The 19,367-nt window shown below is 39.9% G+C and overlaps 1 pseudogene; it reads right to left on the bottom strand.

The window, feature by feature from the left end:
* Positions 1 to 1,383: 1,383 nt before the first annotated feature.
* Positions 1,384 to 6,629, bottom strand: LOC143602021 (protein IQ-domain 26-like; annotated as a pseudogene).
* Between the last annotated feature and the right edge of the window lie 12,738 nt (positions 6,630 to 19,367).

The following is a 19,367-nucleotide window of genomic DNA, read 5'->3' as shown; positions in this document are numbered from 1 at the left end:
CCTTATGGAATACTCTATGAAACTGAAATTCAAACTTCGGAGTGGTTGACCAAAACCAAGGACTGGGCCGAAGATAAAATACCCGAAATCCATCTTCACCATGGTTAAAATTCATTTGAAGTTTAACCGAGTCCAAGGACTTCCAGTTAATGTGACCAACTAGTACATATATGTGCTAAAAACATTTTGGTTTCACTTATTCGATCAATTTATTCTATTAGAGTTCCACACGCTCAACTTCGTGGAGGTTCAAATGAAGTCATGTATCTGATACACATACTCATATATTTAATTAATTTAAAGTTCATACAAACTTGCATATATAATTCCAATGTGAGCTCGGGGTTGATTTCTAGCATTGTTAGTTTTACTTCCTCTTAGAAAGATAAGTTCTTTTTCATTTCGAGTTCCATTATCCATTTTCCTAACGTATAGAGGAAGCGTGATCTTGCCCTCACAAAAAGGAGCCGCATGTAGAATATGGTGGTTCTAATACGACAAGTTTTTTTACGGTTTATGCTCTTTATTGTTGTATTATTATTAAGATTGTGAGAAAATATTAAAATACAAAAGAAGACAAAATAAAAATTGTGAAAATAATTTATAATAATAATAATAGTAGCAGTATTGATGACAGTGGTATAGCCATTGCCTTCAAAGTATCTTGGTGATGTACCCTATAAACATTTCAAAATTCAAAGTTATAAATCACTCACCAACTTAAATTAATACCTTCTATTTGCATTAATTAATTCCTCAATCTTTTTTGTAAAATAAACCCTTGAATCACGGGGAATTCGTGTATTTCAATACGACGTATTAGATCATGTTAGAGTAGCATGGTTTTACGAAAATACTTGTTTTTAACCAATCCTGATTGGTTCTTTTGTTTCCTCGTACTAAGAGTTTGTGTTTAGCTTTTGTCATTGTACTTTTTTTCTTTTTTTTAACGGTCACCTAAGTAACGCCGGGCATCCCGTACGCGGCCCCCATTGACTAAAGGTAGCCCGAGCCGGCCACTAGTCTGGACGGACGGAGCCCCTAGCGGTCCACCTACTGAGGGATTCACTGGATAAAACCTGACCCCCACGCCCGCCAAACGGCACGACAGCGAGGAGCCGGTAAAACCGGGTGAGATCAGAACTCGAATCCTGGCAAGCCAGGGTCATCCCTCATATCTCCCATATAAGTTGGTGGTAGTGAGGTTTGACCCCCTACCTCTCACTTGTAAAGTGAGTGATCTACCATTGAGCCACAACCAACTTATATATACAACACATCCATAATCAATTTCAATCTTAATATACATAAATGGAAAAGAAAAAGATTCATTGTTCACACTAATAATCTAAGTAGTTAACCACCCTTACAAATCAATAGCTTCTTGAACTTCATTAACAACTCTTCTGCATCTTCAAACCACTTAAACTATATCTTGATGCCACTATTTCATTAAGTGACAACCTCTTCTTTGCCCCCGAGTCTGGCCTTTGTTTAGGGTCACTATGTGACCTCAATTTCGCTTTAGACGACTGTGTGCTCCCCATGTAACTCGGATTGTTCGTATATGGCCTAAAAAAGCTATCTCCGCATACACTTTTAATTGCATTTGTTGACCTTTTTGACCTGTTTGAATTACTGAAGCGAGGCGTGCTTTGAGCCGTGTTTGAGAGTTTGTAGTCGTTATCCACGAATCCCCACTCAAAGTCTTGGAGATGATGGAATTCAGGAATCGAGGTACGCACGGGGTTTTGATAATGAAAGAGAGATGCATGTTGTTGTTATACTGATACTGTGAACTGGAAATAGAATTGGAATTGGAATTGAAACTAAAATCCTCCCCAGCGTCAGGTGTATAATTGTTAATGCGTTGCGATCTAGATTGTGGTTTGTAGGTGTCTATTTCGACTATTTTCGAGCTCTCATCATAGTATTTTGATTTTCTATGGCCCTCCAATGGCTCAGACCATTGGTCTTTAGTGAACGAGCGGCGGGCCCTGTCCGATCTGATGGCGGCCTGAGCTCTTACTAGAGCTTGCATACTATGAAGAGTCGCGACGGCTCGTTTTCTAACCAGAAATCCCCTCACAAGAGCTTGTAATTTCACTAATCCTTTTAGAGTTTTTAAAGCCTTTCTAGCCGTGATAAATTTAAAAAAAAAACAATTACAAATTACAATCCTCATTGTAGATGTAGGGGTATGGTACTAAAACCCGGTTCTACGACCCTAAATCTATTATGTTTGGCCTATTTTATCGCATGGACTAATACAATGTTATTGGGCCGAGGGGGTTTTGTGGAGGTAACTCTAACTGGGCTAGGCCCATTAGGGTACCATGATGGTGGCCATGAGACTCTATATAAGGAGGTCTCCACCTCCTTATCATAGGTGATGCTCAATAAGAGCCACCACCACTTTTTGTGTCTGTGAACAAGAAATCCTCAGGATATCTTAGCAGTCGCCTCCACACCCCCGAAACCATTGCAGGTCTCAGCATTGCAGGTCGAGGCGCAGCCGAAGAAGAAGAAGATCAAGACGTGGTTCGTTCATCTCGAAAATCCGTGGAAACATCGTCATGGATCAGGTAAGATTCGTTTCATGTTTCGACATTGGCGCCATCCGTGGGACGGCAACGAACTGCCCTTCGATCTTCATCTCGGCTGTCAGATCTCTCCCAAGAAAAACACAGATTTGGAAGTTTACAGAAAAAGGTTTCAAAGCTTGTTCTATTAAAGCTCAAAAAGATCCATAGATCTAAAAAGAGGCTTCCAGATCTGGGCAAGAAGGAAAATCCGTGATTCGTCATATCAGATCTCCGAATCTGTGAATCTGTGATTCAGGATCTCCGAATCTGTGATGGTTTTAAATCTGCTCCGGGCTTCAGATCTGTCCAGATCTGATTTACAGATCTAGGTCTAGATTACAGACCTGGATTTTAGGTCTAAAGTTGCAGATCAGACTCTTAAATTGCAGATCCAGAAGTTACTAGACTTCCGCCGCCATGTACGCACGCCCGGGGGTTCTCACTCCGCAGCCGTGCATGTGCCGCCGCGGAAACCACCATCTGGGTTTTGCGCAAGAGACCTCCGCCATGCACACGCACTTGCGAGTCACCACTCTATCGCCGTGCATGCGCGCATCAGGCTACGCGCCAAACTTCAAGGTTGGGAATCCTCATAATATCCCATATGGCTACGCGCCAAGGTTGGGAATCCTCCTAATATCCCATATGGCTACGCGCCAAACTTCAAAGTTGGGAATCCTCCTAATATCCCATATGGCTACGCGCCAAACTGCAAGGTTGGGAATCCTCCTAATATCCCATATGGCTACGCGCCAAACTTCAAGGTTGGGGAATCCTCATAATATCCCATATGGCTACGCGCCAAGGTTGGGAATCCTCATAATATCCCATATGGCTACACGCCAAGGATGGGAATCCTCATAATATCCCATATGGCTACGCGCCAAGGATGGGAATCCTCATAATATCCCATATGGCTACACACCAAACTTCAAGGTTGGGAATCCTCATAATATCCCATATGGCTACACGCCAAACTTCAAGGTTGGGAATCCTCATAATATCCCATATGGCTACGCGCCAAACTTAGGGGTTGGGAATCCTCATACCATATGCTCACGCATCACATATGCTCACGCATATTACACATGCTTACGCATCACATGCTTACGCATCACATGCTCACACATGTCAAAGTCTACGCGCACGCGCATGCAACATCTGCACGTGGCGCGTGACATAAAGTAGCTCGTAAGCCGCCTCACGCGCAGGCTTTATTATTCACAGCTCATAAGACGCCTCGCGCGCAAGCTGTTATTATTCTTACAGCCCGTAAGTCGCCTCACGCGCAGGCTTTATTATTCACAGCTCATAAGACGCCTCGCGCGCAAGCTGTTATTATTCTTATAGCCCGTAAGTCGCCTCACGCGCAGGCTTTATTATTCACAGCTCATAAGACGCCTCGCGCGCAAGCTGTTATTATTCTTATAGCCCGTAAGTCGCCTCACGCGCAGGCTTTATTATTCACAGCTCATAAGACGCCTCGCGCGCAAGCTGTTATTATTCTTACAGCCCGTAAGTCGCCTCACGCGCAGGCTTTATTATTCTCACAGCCCGTAAGTCGCCTCACGCGCAGGCTTTATTATTCACAGCTCATAAGACGCCTCGCGCGCAAGCTGTTATTATTCTTATAGCCCGTAAGTCGCCTCACGCGCAGGCTTTATTATTCACAGCTCATAAGACGCCTCGTGCGCAAGCTGTTATTATTCTTATAGCCCGTAAGTCGCCTCACGCGCAGGCTTTATTATTCACAGCTCATAAGACACCTCGCGCGCAAGCTGTTATTATTCTTACAGCCCGTAAGTCGCCTCACGCGCAGGCTTTTATTATTCTCACAGCTTGTAAGTCGCCTCACGCGCAGGCTTTATTATTCACAGCTCATAAGACGCCTCGCGCGCAAGCTGTTATTATTCTTATAGCCCGTAAGTCGCCTCACGCGCAGGCTTTATTATTCACAGCTCATAAGACGCCTCGCGCGCAAGCTGTTATTATTCTTATAGCCCGTAAGTCGCCTCACGCGCAGGCTTTATTATTCACAGCTCATAAGTCGCCTCACGCGCCAGCTCAATTATTATTCTTATAGCTCGTAAGTCGCCTCTCGCGCGCAGGCATTATTATTATTATAGCTTGTAAGTCGCCTCACGCGCCAGCTCAATTATTATTCTTATAGCTCGTAAGTCGCCTCTCGCGCGCAGGCATTATTATTATTATAGCTTGTAAGTCGCCTCACGCGCCAGCTCAATTATTATTCTTAGCTCGTAAGTCGCCACGCGCGCAGGCATTATTATTATTATAGCTCGTAAGTCGCTTCTCGCGCCAGCTTCATTGTTATTTTAGCTCGTAAGACGCCTCACGCGCAAGCTTTATTATTCTACAGCTCATAAGTCGCCATGCGCGCAGGCTTTATTATTCTTAGCTCGTAAGTCGCCTCTCGCGCGCAGGCATTATTATTATTATAGCTCGTAAGTCGCTTCTCGCGCCAGCTTCATTATTATTTTAGCTCGTAAGTCGCTTCTCGCGCTAACTTCATTATTATTACAGCTCATAAGTCGCCATGCGCGCAAGCTTCGTTATTATTATAGCTCGTAAGTCGCCTCCCGCGCGCATGCATTATTATTCTTAGCTCGTAAGTCGCCACTCGCGCAGGCTCTATTATTATAGCTCGTAAGCCGCCTCACGCGCAGGCTTCATTATTTTTACAGCTTGTCACCATCATGGAGAAAACCTCCCAAAACTCAGACAATAAAGACAAAGCCAAAGAAAAGGGAAAAAACCGCCTCACACCTTATAAAGTCCAGCGCTCCACCTAGACGCTTGCGCGCCCAGGAGCAACACTGGACTTGGGGGGGCTTGTAGGGGTATGGTACTAAAACCCGGTTCTACGACCCTAAATCTATTATGTTTGGCCTATTTTATCGCATGGACTAATACAATGTTATTGGGCCGAGGGGGTTTTGTGGAGGTAACCCTAACTGGGCTAGGCCCATTAGGGTACCATGATGGTGGCCATGAGACTCTATATAAGGAGGTCTCCACCTCCTTATCATAGGTGATGCTCAATAAGAGCCACCACCACTTTTTGTGTCTGTGAACAAGAAATCCTCAGGATATCTTAGCAGTCGCCTCCACACCCCCGAAACCATTGCAGGTCTCAGCATTGCAGGTCGAGGCGCAGCCGAAGAAGAAGAAGATCAAGACGTGGTTCGTTCATCTCGAAAATCCGTGGAAACATCGTCATGGATCAGGTAAGATTCGTTTCGTGTTTCGACAGTAGAAAAAAAATACAAAAATATGTAATAAATAGTAGTTAAGTGATCATTACCAAATGGGATCTAAAGACGGTTTGAATCTTAATAGCTGCCCAGTTTTCACTGTCGTGGCCGTTAAATGAGACTTTTCCACGTAGGTTTGTGAGTCTGACGACGGCCATGGCAGCTTGTGCGGCTGCCACGGCCGCCTCTGCTGCAGCGACCGTGGCAGCCGCAACAGCAATTGCATGCTGGTTTTGTTCCTTTTCCGTCTCCGACATGTAAGACCTCAACCAGGCGGCATCACTTGGTGCCGCCGGTTTCTGGAATTCATGTTTCAAGGGTTTTCCAAAACTCCATCTTTTCTTGTCTTTCCTGTCACTAGAATTTATATTGTGTACATTTTCTTTATCTTTCATACCCAACAAACCTTTGATCCACCTTGTAGCTTTTCCCATATTGTGATTTCAATAAACTCCAAATTGAACCAAATGCTTATTATCAGATGAAATTGCAGAGAGGTGATTGAGACAGAAAATGTGAATAAAGTGGCATCAAAACCTTTAAATAATGCATTTTCAGAGATAATGTATGGTTTTTAAAAAATATATATATATTTGTATTTCTGACACTATCTCGTGGATGAACTGCATTACATGACAAAGAAATTAATGATGTAGAAAGAAACAATCAAACAGAGAAAGAAGATGGAAAATGAGACATAAGTTTTGGATTTCAGGAAACCGGTAAATTTTTTATGGTCCAGTTGGAAAGTATGAATATGTAAGAAAAAGCACAGTCATTAATCATTTATATGAACAAATAATCCAGTCAAACAAGTCAAAAATCACAGACAAAATCAATTGAATCTAAGTCTTTTAAAAAGCTTTTTGTGAAAAGTAGCATTATGATGTCACCAAGTTCCATACTACAATGGCCACAGTCACACACCAACCTCCTAAATTTCAAAAAAAAAACTTTTGTTTTAGAAGGTTAATGGTTTGGTTTATTGTTTTGATAAAAAAAAATTCTAAATGGAACAAGTTTTAAGAAACTCTCTAAATTGTTCAAAGTATAGGGTGTTTGGTTTATTAAAACGACACATATAAATGATACAAAGGCTGACTACCTATTAATCAATCAGGTATCAGGTATCTTAATGATCAAGCACAAAATTGTCAAACAGCTAATAATATAATTAACAAAGTTGTCATTAAAAAAATGATCAACAAAATTGGACGAGTTAGACAAGTCAGCCAAACCTGCTTTGCTAAAGGTAAAATGTTTGGTTTCATAGTTATAAACCGAATTTATTAACAATTATTTTAAATTAATTTATATTAAAGTTAATTTAATTATAAAGACGATTCATGAATATGATAACATAGATAATTTCATGTTTCATAAACGGAAAAAGGTAGACGGCCAATTCAGTTTTACACCGTTAGTTCCAAGATTTAAACCGTTCATAAGACAACTAAATTGTCACACCGAAAAAACCGAGCATCTAACATCTAAACAAATCGAATAAATTTCAGGCCAATAGAAATTTCTTGTCAATGTCAAGTTATTATCAAACTTCCCACAAGCAATGCTCAAAACAAGGGAAAATACTGAAAACAAGCGTTTATGAAAACAAATTTCAAGTTTTTGGTGTCCTTTGCAAGAAATTCCTGAAATATTTATTATAAACTAGTCGTGACGAGTAATTTGTGGGTGCTGCTAAACGTACCCCTCTTTTATCCATTTTTACTAAATATACCCCCTCCCTCAAGTTTTACATTAATACAATTTAGACTTTTTTGTTATTTCTTTTGTCATTTTGTTATATTTTATTATCATTATTATTTCTATAAAAGCAAATATTTTTCTATATATTTTATTTAACAATCTTTTCTTATTTATCTTTTTATTGCTATTAAAAGCCTTTAATAAAAATATATTTTTTCTTACTTAGAAAAATGTTTTTTTTTCTTATCTAAAAACGTTGTTTTTCTTGTTTTAAAAAAATATTTTTTTTCTATACACTTGTTTAAATCTTTTTGGAGAGTGTTTTTTTAAAATTAAGAGATAATTTACATTCTTTTATAAAAGATCATTATTTTTTATAAATAAAAAAGTTAAATAAAATACAACTTGATAAAAAAAATTGACTCTTTCCTCGGGTAACATTAATCTCATGTATTCAAACCTAACAAAAAAAAATCAAATTGTTTTGAATACATTTTATAAAAATAAAAATAAAAAACTAGTTAAAGAAAAATACAAAACTTTTTAATACATGTAAAAAAATAAACAAAATTTTAGTAAAATCTTAAAGAAATAAAATAATAAAATCAATAACAAAAATATAAAAAAAACTGTAAAAAAATAAAAACTTAATAGTTTTTTATTTGATATTTTGAAAGAATTATAAAATAAAATAAGAGGGACTAACATGTCAATTATAAATGTTATGGGAAAATGAAAGTTCAGGGGGTGTGTATGGATAACAAGGGAGGGGGGTACGTTTAGCCTGACCCCTTTGTAGAACCATGGGAAACAATCACACTTACAAAATCCAGTTAAAGTAGCAGTTTCATTCAAAAATTAAATTGATTAGTGTTGGAACCCTAAAAAGTAGTTGAGAAAGAAGAAATGATTATGTTAAGTAATTAATAAATGCCGACATACCCACCTTCTAAATTTCAAATTAACACTCAATTTAGTTCTTCCCCCTTTACAAAATCCAAACAATGTGGACCTAAATACCCTAATTTGTTGGTGATTCATTGTCGGCATGCATAATTTCATTAATGGAATATCTGATATCCATTTTGATCACAATATTTTTTTAACAATGTTTGGAACTACCCCCCAATACTCGAGTGAATATTTCTTAAACGAGATGTTAACCGTCCGTCCTGGTTTTGACGCTCCAAGTCTGACACACTCAGGAGTCAGGAGATAGACGGTCTTTTGTTGAACATTAGAAATTAGAATGACAACTAATAATTGACACTACACGATACGATATGTTAGTACAAAATGTTAAACATATGAAATTACCAATAGCCGAATTACGACGAATACATCACATGTAAACGAGAGGCACATAGGTAGTTTGCCAATTTAGTGAATATAAGATTGTGTGGAGATATAAACATAATTTGATTAGGTTTTTTACAAATTACCGACAATAGAAAAATATTGAATGGGCCTAAACAAGACTAGCCCAAGACCGATTGTGTTTGCTGTCATCTCCTATTTTCCCATGATTCTGTATCAACAATGGGCTTAACACAATTTGATAAAGGCCCCGATGTTTAAACCGACAAAAAATGGCAACTAACGACGACGTTGTTATGGTGATCGAAACAACATGATGCCCCGATGTTTGGGTTCATTACGATTTGTGTGTCATGACTGACTCACAAGAGATGGCCCGGTGCAAGTACTGCTCGAAGTTTCTGAAAGCGGGGTCGAACTCCAAGTTACACAAGCATACCAATAAGTATTGTCGTGAGAAAAAAAGTTTGGATGCCAAGAAAGCGGAAGTGGGAGAGTCGTCCGGCTCTACTACTCAAGCACCTACCGCCGCCGGTAACAACGCTTAATCGTTGTAGAACGCCAGATTAAAATGACGGACGTTGTTTTTTAGTTTAAGTTGTTATATTTAGTATCGTCAAGTTTTAATAATGTTTGTAATATTTGTTGTTTATATAATAAAATGTTCGTCGTTATTAAAAAAGTAGCAAAAAATTAATCATGACTAATAAGAAATAAAACTTTACTAGTAATAAACAAAACAAAAATAGTTAATAAACAAATCAAAACGAAATATTACTTGAGCACGAACCGGTTCAATTAAAACGTTCTTGTTAGCCTTGTTGTTAGTTTTTTGGGTGGGCGCCATAATATTTTTGAGTCGGATGGTAGGGTTTGTAAACGAGAAGTATTTTAGATTGTCTTTGAGTTTGGTGGTGAAACAAAGGGTGAAAAACAATTTATATAAAGGTTTTGGGCAAGAAAAACCGGTTCCAACGGCTATATTACCGTTTGAACCGGTTTTCAACGGCTATATTTCTCTCAAAAACCGGTTCCAACGGCTATATTACCGTTGGAACCGGTTCCAACGGCTAGTTTTTGACCTGCAGCTAAATATCTGACGGAACCGGTTTTTCTGGGTAGGAACCGGAACTGGTTCCAAAATGGAACCCGGTACGAACCGATTGGAGATATAAAATGTGGAACCGGGTACGGATTTCGGGTATATAAATACCCAAACTGGGTATTACGACCACCGGGTATGAACTGGAACCGGTTCCGGGTCAGGTACATCGGTTCGGGTCTGGAACCGGTTTTTTTGTGCACTTCTACTAGACACGGGATGATCACTCATGCTCTTGGGGCAAACAAACAAAAAGACATCAAATGTGCTGGCGATGAAATCGAAATCAGTTTGGGCTACTTCACTTTTGGGCTGGATCTGGTCAAGAAGAAACGAACATATTGATTTACTTTTGCTTACAAAATCTCTCCCAAGCGCGGAGGTTTGGAACTCTATATACAACCATACAAGGGGTTTTAAATAATTGGTTTGTTTAGAATCTATAGACTATACTAACCAGTTTACTTTATTAAAGGAGCTTTAGGCACCAGAAAAACATTTTAAAAAAGAACTAATATCTAAATCCATATGCTCACAAGTTTTAAAACTATGCCCACCACAAATCTAAAGAAAATTTACTCTGAAAATCCATTTTTACAGGTTGATTTTTCAACAGATGCTACAAAACAAACACAACAGTCTCTTTTGAAATCCAACTTAATATCAACACTGCCTTAAAACTTCTATGATCATCAAAGTTTAATCTTCTCTTGTCTACTTCCAACTGCTACAGAAAAAAAACAACGGATAATATCAAACGGTCTAAAAGTAACGGAATATGAATCATTAAAAGGTAAATGTTTACTATTAGAAAGTTGACAAGACGGACAAAAGAAAGATGCAATGGTTTTATTACAATTAAAAATAATATAACGACTAAGATAATCTAGAACATTCGCTCCTGGGTGACCGAGACGGTTGTGCCAAGGGACGATTGTTGAAGAAGAAAGCAAAGTGAACGCCGGTGGTGTAAACGGATATAGATCGTCGGTACTATTGTGACGGGAAAGGAGGTGTCCATCCTTGAGGTCCTTCAAAGAAAAACCAAAAGGGTCAAATTCGACAGAAACAAGATTATCAATGGTAAATTTACGGACAGAAATTAGGTCTTTAATTATTTCAGGGGAATGGATAATATGGTTAAGTTTGTATGTTTTATTTGGGAGCTCATAAAAACCATTACCGGATCCTTTAATCGGCAATCGTTGTCCATTACCGACAAATATAGTGTGTGGGGGTAGAGATAAAGGGGTAGTAATTTTACCGGCATTCGAAGTAATGTGTGATAACGCTCCCGTGTCCATGTGCCAGGGGTCCGCATAATTGAGATTCATGGTTTGAAACGCCGTACCAGTGTCACTCGGACTAAGACCATTTAACGTAGCGGGTCCAAAGCCAAGTGGGCCTGACGGGTTCTAGTGTGTCATATGGGCTTGATGTTGGACCTGTTGCACTGGAGCAGATGGATAAGGGGCTGGAGGTGGGGCTGCCCACTGTTGATTGTATTGTTGTGGGTATTGCATTAAGTGAGGTTGTTGGTATGTGGTCTGCGACCCAAACTGAGATGGATAATTTGAGTTATGCCATGGACCCCTACTAATATTGCCTCGTCCCCGATTGCGACCACCGCCACACCATGGCTGACCACCGTGACCCCTGCCCCTGTAATTTGGATCGTAATTGTTGCCTTTATAGTTCGATTGATAGGGTGGTTGTTGATTATTCGCCAGCGGTGTATTGTTACTTGTTGCTTGGGTGGTGCTGGGGTTTTGGGAGTGGAGGAGAACGGTCTCGCGTGTTGACTCGGACCTAGCTGCTTGTCTTCGAATCTCTAATTCAATCTGCCCTCTTGCCGAATCCCATGTAGTAGGAGACCCGTTCACAATTGTTCCGATCGTATCAAGTTCCAGTGGTAAACCGCTAACAAGTTGCAACACGAGACGTGTTTCAGTCATGGGTTGTCCGACGTCAGCGAGTTTTCCGGCGAGTTCCTTTAGCTTCTGACAATACTCATCAAAACCGGCAGAGTTCGTGAGCTTCATGTTTGTGAATTCGTGTTCAAGGGCCAGGGCTCGGGCTTGTTTGTTGTTAAGGTAAATATCTTGGATTTTATTCCAAGCGGTAATCGCCGATATATCGTTGTCAATGATGCGATCCAGTATATCATCGGACTCAGTGCTGTAAATCCATTGAAGAATTAACGCCTCGATTTCCGACCACTGCACATATGTGGGATCGGTTTCTTCCGGTGGCGGAGTACCATCGATATGGTTGAGCACTTTATATGCTTTGGCGTGTAGTTTAAATAACTTGACCCATGACGAATATGTGACCTTTGTACCGTCTAGGGTGCGTATCTTGTTTTGAACGTTAGTGACGGTGTAAGCTGGGTGAAGGGGTTCGGTTTTGGTGCTAGATGAAGCCTCCCCGTCATTATTTTCTTTTCCGGTAGCCATGAATAATAAAGAAACGGCTTGATTGAAAGTTGGAAAGCTTTGAAGAAAATAATAATAAAGAAAAGATGGATGTGAACAGTTTGAATGAAAATTAAAGAAAAGATCGGTGGTATGGGGTAATTTTTGGATTTGCAGAACCGAAGCTCTGATACCATAAAAGTGTTCAATGGTATTTGATATTCTTGAATGAATAATAAGGAGATACAAGAGCCCTATATATAATGATCAGGATATAACCATAACCCTTTAAACATGACAAGAGATAAACATAAATAATATAAAGATATACTAAATATCTTTTATATATCTCTAATGATCTTCTCGGTATCTTTCAAATATAAACTCTTCAAATATATTCTTCTAATAGTACACACTTAACTGAATGTGCATTAGAGAACACAGAATCGTCCCGATCTACTAGTTTCTTGTCCTTTCTCTAAAAGCATTTGGTCTCAAGTTAGCTGCAGTTCGATCAAAGAACTTTCTGTCACCTATATGAAATCTTTCAACTTATCTCCAATAAATATGTTATTTAAGTTGATATTTGGATCAACATTTTTGGTGTCTAATTTCTTTACTGAGTTCGGAATAATAAAATTTCAACAACATAATCATTTTTCCAACCAGGATCACTTAAGAGATGAAATCTAGTACGTTCATATAGATTATCTTGGTACGTTAATATGACTTTGTTAGATTGGTTATCTTGGTATACTTTCAGTTTTATTGCATCCCACTGTCTTGATTTCTTTGACGTATGTTATTCGCTTCTAGCTACTTGCTAGTTGTCGATAAATATAATCTTTTGCGAAACAAAATAAATTATACCATTTTTAACCACTATAGTAAAGGAAGACTAGTCTTGTTTTTCAACCATAGAAATCCATATGCACAAATATATGATTGAGAAATGAATCTAGGCTTAATTTTAGACGTTTTCTAGAACTTTAAACATTTGGTGTTGTTGCTACAACAAAGATAAGACCAATGATAGTGAATGGACTGGTTAGGCTAACAGGCTTCAAGGGTTCAGATTAACCTAACGCAGGTCGTGGTGTCCCTCTACGTTTGCAAAACGTAGAAGGAGGTTCACTAGTTAGTTGTTTGTTGTTATAGCTCACCGAATATCAAGAACCGTGATGTTTGGAATCGGTTTTAAGGATGATGTTTTTGGTGAAGCTATGAAGTTATTGAAGTAAGAAATAAGCTAAGAGCATATTTCTCAAGGAAGAAGAGAAGATAAGGAAGAGTATGTTATTTGCCCAGATCTGTTGTGTTCTTGTTTATGACTAAGTCTTTATATAGGAGAGGAGACTTAAGCCTTTCGTCCAATTGTAACTAAACTAGTTCCCCTCCAATTTGCCTAGAGAGTTGACCTTTGTGGGCGGGAAGGTTTGGACCGCCGGTCCATAACTAAAATAATAATACTTTATCTGAGTATGTCCTTTGGTCAGAGGGGACAAGGATGTGAACATTGATTTGACATCGTACTGTAGCACGTGGGTACTTGTTTACATAAGTTTGGGCGGGAAATGAAGCTTTTAACCTTCTAACCTTTTTAGCGTTAATATGTCCCAGCCATTTTATTATTTCCTTGGGCTACCCCCGTTATCAGCCCCCCAAGTCAGAGGTGTTTGAGGAGTAGGCTCAAGGGCTTCTGACTTTTGCACATATTTTGTTTATTGTTTAAAGGCTTCAAGGCTTGTAGGCTTCGAGGCTTTGTTCAGTTTTGGTTGTTTTTTGAATTATTGATGTGACAGTTGATGTGATTGTAACTGTCAGATTGTGGTTTCCCATAACTGCTTTTTCATTAATAGTTATCAATGGGATAACTATTCACTTTCTTCCAGATTTCTTTAAAAATTTCCACCATAAACATATTCAAGTTTCTTTCAATCCACTACCAGGTTAGTTTCGATCCTTCATTTTTCTTCAAAATTATGGTTGCCAAAAAGGATCTTTCGATCAGTTTTTCCCGATTAACCCAAGAAGAGGTTGAATCGTTTTGCATTGAGTGGGGAATAGGGTTAAAGTATAAGCCGATTGCTCCGTCGGTCGACTCTTCAATCGATCGTTGTCCGGCGGGTTTTATTGCTCTATATTGCCGTCATTTCGAATTTTCTAATCTCCGACACCCTTTTTCGGTTTTTGTTCTCAATTTTTTGGAGTATTACCGTATGTCATTCGATCAAATCCATCCTTTAGGGCTTGCTAGGGTTTTGCATTTTGAAGTTTTGTGTACAGCCCTAGGTTATGATCCTTCATTGTTGAGTTTTCGCCGTTTATTTTGCCTAGCGAAGAATGGTGATTGGTACACGTTTGAACATACTAAGGTCGATGTGTGTTTGGTTTCCTCGGCGGTTACAACCCTTGGTTCTTGGAAGGACCGTTTTTTCTTTGTTTCCGATTCAATCCTTCCCTTTAAACCCGTTTGGAGACAACCCGAGGTTGTTCTTAATGAACCAGAGCCGGCCGAATCCGAGTTAAATGAGCCTTTTTGAAACCGATTAGGAAGTGTCCATCACGTCTTCGCCCTTTTCCCGAACATCTTCTTGTTTTGTTAGGAATTAGCAAACTTTGGGATAAGCCTAATCGGGATCCCGTGCTTATGAGGGATAATAAGGGTATGCATTTGTTTATCCCGCTTTTGCTTTATCTTGTTGATGTGTTTGTTAATGGATTCCTTTTGTGTTTGTAGTTATGTCGGCTTTGGACTTTTTAAAGAGAGATGATACTTCTGACGTTGGTTTTACTGATGCTACGGCCGTTGTTGGGGAAGATTCGGTTGTTCGAGGGAAGGAGGGTCGTTTTGAGAGTGGTGATTATGTGGGAGTGCCAGACGTTAAAGGGTTCACCAAAACTGCTGTTCCAAAGTCTTCCACTCGTCGTTCCACACGACGTTTGCTGAAGTCTGTTGGCACCTCATCTTCTCATGAACTCGTTGAGGTTAGTGATGATATTCAGTTTTCTGAAGACCAAGGTCCGAGTACGGAGGTTGAGAAGGAGTAGGGGTTGGTGGTTTCTAACATGGGGAAGTCGGCTGGGAAGAAAGCCATGATGTCTGTGGTTCAAGGGTTGGATGGTGATACGGTTTATGTGCCAGAATGGAATGTCAAAGTTGGGGATAGTTTCAAGGATCCCGAAGTTTGTGCTGATGCGTTAGCCCATTTTGCTCCTCCGGGAATTCGTGATACTATCTCCAAGATGGAGGGTGATTCCTTGTTATCCAGGTTGATTTTGAACTCTTGTAACGTTTCTGCCCTTTTGGCAGAAGGTGTTACTCGCTTTCGAAAAGAGATGGAGGAGTATGAAGGATTTATGAAGACGAAGGAAAAGATGAAGGCCTCTATGACGGCCATGAAGAAGGAGGTTGAAGGTTTTCCAGAGAAGGAGAAGGTGTATGTGAAGAAGATTGACGAGTTGTCTCGTGGCCATGAGATTGAGATGGCAGGGTTGAAGAAAGCCATGGAGGCTGACAGGGCCAAGTTGGATGCTGACCGGGAAGCCTTTGAGGTGCAGAGAAAGGCCTTTGAGATGGAGAAGGAAGGCTTAAAGGCTTCGGTCACCCAGACCTCTGATGTAAGGCCCCGTTACCGGTAACCCTACTTTCGTGTTGGATTTACTCATAAACACAGTTCAAAATATCAGAGTTAATTAAAACATTTACGCGGAATATAAAACTTTCATAAAACATTACAATATTTCATAACTTGTCTCAAAACGTCCTTTGTCTTTCACATTAAAACATTAAAATTAAAACATCGTAAGTCTTCAGATGCCAGGCTCTTATTCTTTTGCCATGTGTCCCCGCTCAAGCCAGCTGTCTCATCCTACTCACCTGCGTGCATACTAAAAGTCAGCTACGCTGAGTGAGTTCTAGTTAATCACATAATCATACAATACATTCTTTACACTTCATACATAACCTCTTAACTTTCTTTCATACACACTTAAGTGCTTTTACTTTCATTTTTACCTTCATACTTTCTTTACATACATAATCATACGTTTTAAAGAGCCTTTCGCCCTATAACCTCACAGATATTATAAGGGTCTGGTCCCTAGTTTTCGAATATTAGAAGGGTTCGATTCCCTAACATCACAGATATTATAAGGGTCTGGTCCCTACCATCACAGATATTATAAGGGTCTGGTCCCTAGTTTCGAATATTAGAAGGGTTCGATTCCCTAACATCACAGATATTATAAGGGTCTGGTCCCTAACATCACAGATATTATAATGGTCTGGTCCCTAGTTTTCGAATATTAGTAGGGTTCGATTCCCTCTTCGTTCCATACATTATACCCCGAGTATTTTTAGGGCTCGGTACCCTTTTCGTAACCATACAACCATACATCATACCTCGAGTATTATTAGGGCTCGGTACCCTTTTCGTAACCATACAACCATACATCATACCTCGAGTATTATTAGGGCTCGGTACCCCTTTTTGTAACCATACGACCATACATCATTATTTCCTTCTTTTATTATCTCTATCACGTTCATACGCATAAGCATTCATATTATACTTACCTTATACATAGCATTACAACCTGACAGTACGTGCAATATCCGAAGATCGTTCACGTACCATCAAGCAATCATTCTTACATAACACATATATCACATAGGGCATACACTTATCACTTAGGATAAATGTATTAACAACACATCAAGTATGCACACAGCCCCGAAAACATAACAAGGAATGGGGCTAGAAACTCACCTGAACACGGTTACGTTCACCGTTAATCGTAATTCCTTTCTTCAGTTGTGCACGGCTGACTGTATAACAAGTATACGTATCAATTAACTATCACTTCTCATAATGTATGTCTATCTTTATATGACCCACAACGAATGGGGGTCCGGGGGCAGCGCCCCTGGCAGCGGGGTCTAGGGGCGGCAGCCCCTAGCAGGGTCCAAGGGGCAGAGCCCCTGGCTGGGGTCGAGCTGCCAGGTCAGCTTGGAAAAATTTTATTTCCATTAACTGTCTTAACACATTTTTCATTAGATTTTTAGTTTACTTCCTAATCGAACTTGGCTTTAGGCGAAGTTAAACCTTAGGCGAACTTAGCTTTAGGCGAAGTTGTCATCAGGCGAACTTGGCTTTAGGCGAAGTTGTCATCAGGCGAACTTGGCCTCAGGCGAAGTTGTCATCAGGCGAACTTAGCTTGCAGGCGAAGTTCATCAGGCGAACTTAGCTTGCAGGCGAAGTTCATCGCTTTGAAGGCGAAGTTGCCCAGATGCAGGCGAAGTTGCCCAGACAGCCGCTGTTCGGTTTCTTTCCAGCATTTTGAGCGATTTTAACACCCTTGCTATTGTTCAATATCACCCACTACGCTTCCCGACCATTTTCGGTCGCTTATACACTAAAAAAGCTTGGATCTTTAAACTTCAAAGATCAAGAATCATACCTTTTTGGGCTTGTTTGGATCTCGTTTACTTGCTAGTACACTAATCGCTCTCTCTCGGACCTGCCCGACTCTTCCCTTGGCTCGGCCGGCCGGCGGCGGTATGCGTGTGGTGTGTGTGTGTGTTTTGGGGTGTTAGGGAGTTTGGTGAAAATGAAGATATTTTGGGATTTTGGGGGTATTTATATCCCTGAAATCCCATTCTCATTTAACTCATCTCAATTAATCCACGTCCAAGACCCGCTCCCTACCCGATATTAATTAATTACGCGAAATCACTAAACATAACTTCCTTTATTCATCATTAAAATTTTTAGGATGTTACATCTGATGACAACAAGTGGCTGATTGAACATGGGTTTCAACAGGTTGTGGCTTATTTGTTTCATTCTAGCGAATTCAACTCGGTGTTGGGCGGTGTATATACGAAGCTGTTGGCCCATGGTAAGCATTTGGGCTTCGTTGCTGGTTGTAGCTATCACGAGTCTGGCCAGCCTATTGAGAAATCTCCCGTGTTTAACCGTGAAGCTTATAAGCTTTTTATGGAGTCAGTTCATGCCATGGAGAGGCTCACTTACCTTTATGTGGGTGAAGTGTCATTATGCTTTGGTAAGCCTCTTTCTGTGTTGCAGGGTTTGAAGCCAGCCGGCCTCGATGATAAAGCTGTTAAAGATGTGCTCGAGTCCTTGTCGAAAAAACGCTCCCGTTCTGGTGACAGTGAAGAAACTTTATCTGGGGGCAGAGACGGATCTCATGTGGCAAGCCTCGAAGGCTCGGCTGTTGCTGATATTGGCCCGCAAGTCAAGAAGTCCAAGAAGGCTAAGGGTGGTAAGGCTAGTACCTCAAAGCCTGTTTCTGATGTTTAAACATTTTATTCGTAGCTTTCTTAGCACTTTAAAACAATGTTATGTAATCTTTAAACGATATAGGTTTGGCATGGAACTCTTAAAGTTTCTGCCTTGTGGTTGTGTTTGGCCTTTTTGGCCCTTTGAACATTTTCTTGGGAATCCTTGTGATTTCCTTGTTTAGCCTTAATTGGCTTATTATGTATTAATGCTGTTTAGCTATGGCCTTGGAATGGCCTTGTTTATGAACTATGATGTTCTATGTATTTGTGTGTTTGTTGCTTGTCTTGTTAGTTTGATGTGATTTTAGCTAACTTTCCTTAAGAAGTTTTAGTGTTGCAGTCACTTGTTTATGAACTATGATGTTCTATGTATTTGTGTGTTTGTTGCTTGTCTTGTTAGTTTGATGTGATTTTAGCTAACTTTCTTTAAGAAGTTTTAGGGACTGATATATCAGTCTCGAATACCTAGTATTTGGGACTGATATATCAGTTACTAATAATATTGGGGACTGATTTTTATGAGACTGATGTTAGGGAATGATAATCAGTCGCTAACATTATTTGAGACTAAATTTCAGTCTCAAATAGGTGTAGACAATATAAGGTTTTGGTGAGACATTTATTGCAACTGAATTTCATTCCCAAATAGATGACAAAAAATGT

The sequence above is a fragment of the Bidens hawaiensis genome, unplaced genomic scaffold (assembly GCF_021521415.1).
Source record: "Bidens hawaiensis isolate Kalapana, Puna unplaced genomic scaffold, B.hawaiensis_p1.1 tig00057779_1, whole genome shotgun sequence".
NCBI classification, from domain to species: domain Eukaryota; kingdom Viridiplantae; phylum Streptophyta; class Magnoliopsida; order Asterales; family Asteraceae; genus Bidens; species Bidens hawaiensis.
Note: the sequence above shows the minus strand (reverse complement) of the source record. Positions and strands in the feature narration are given on the sequence as shown.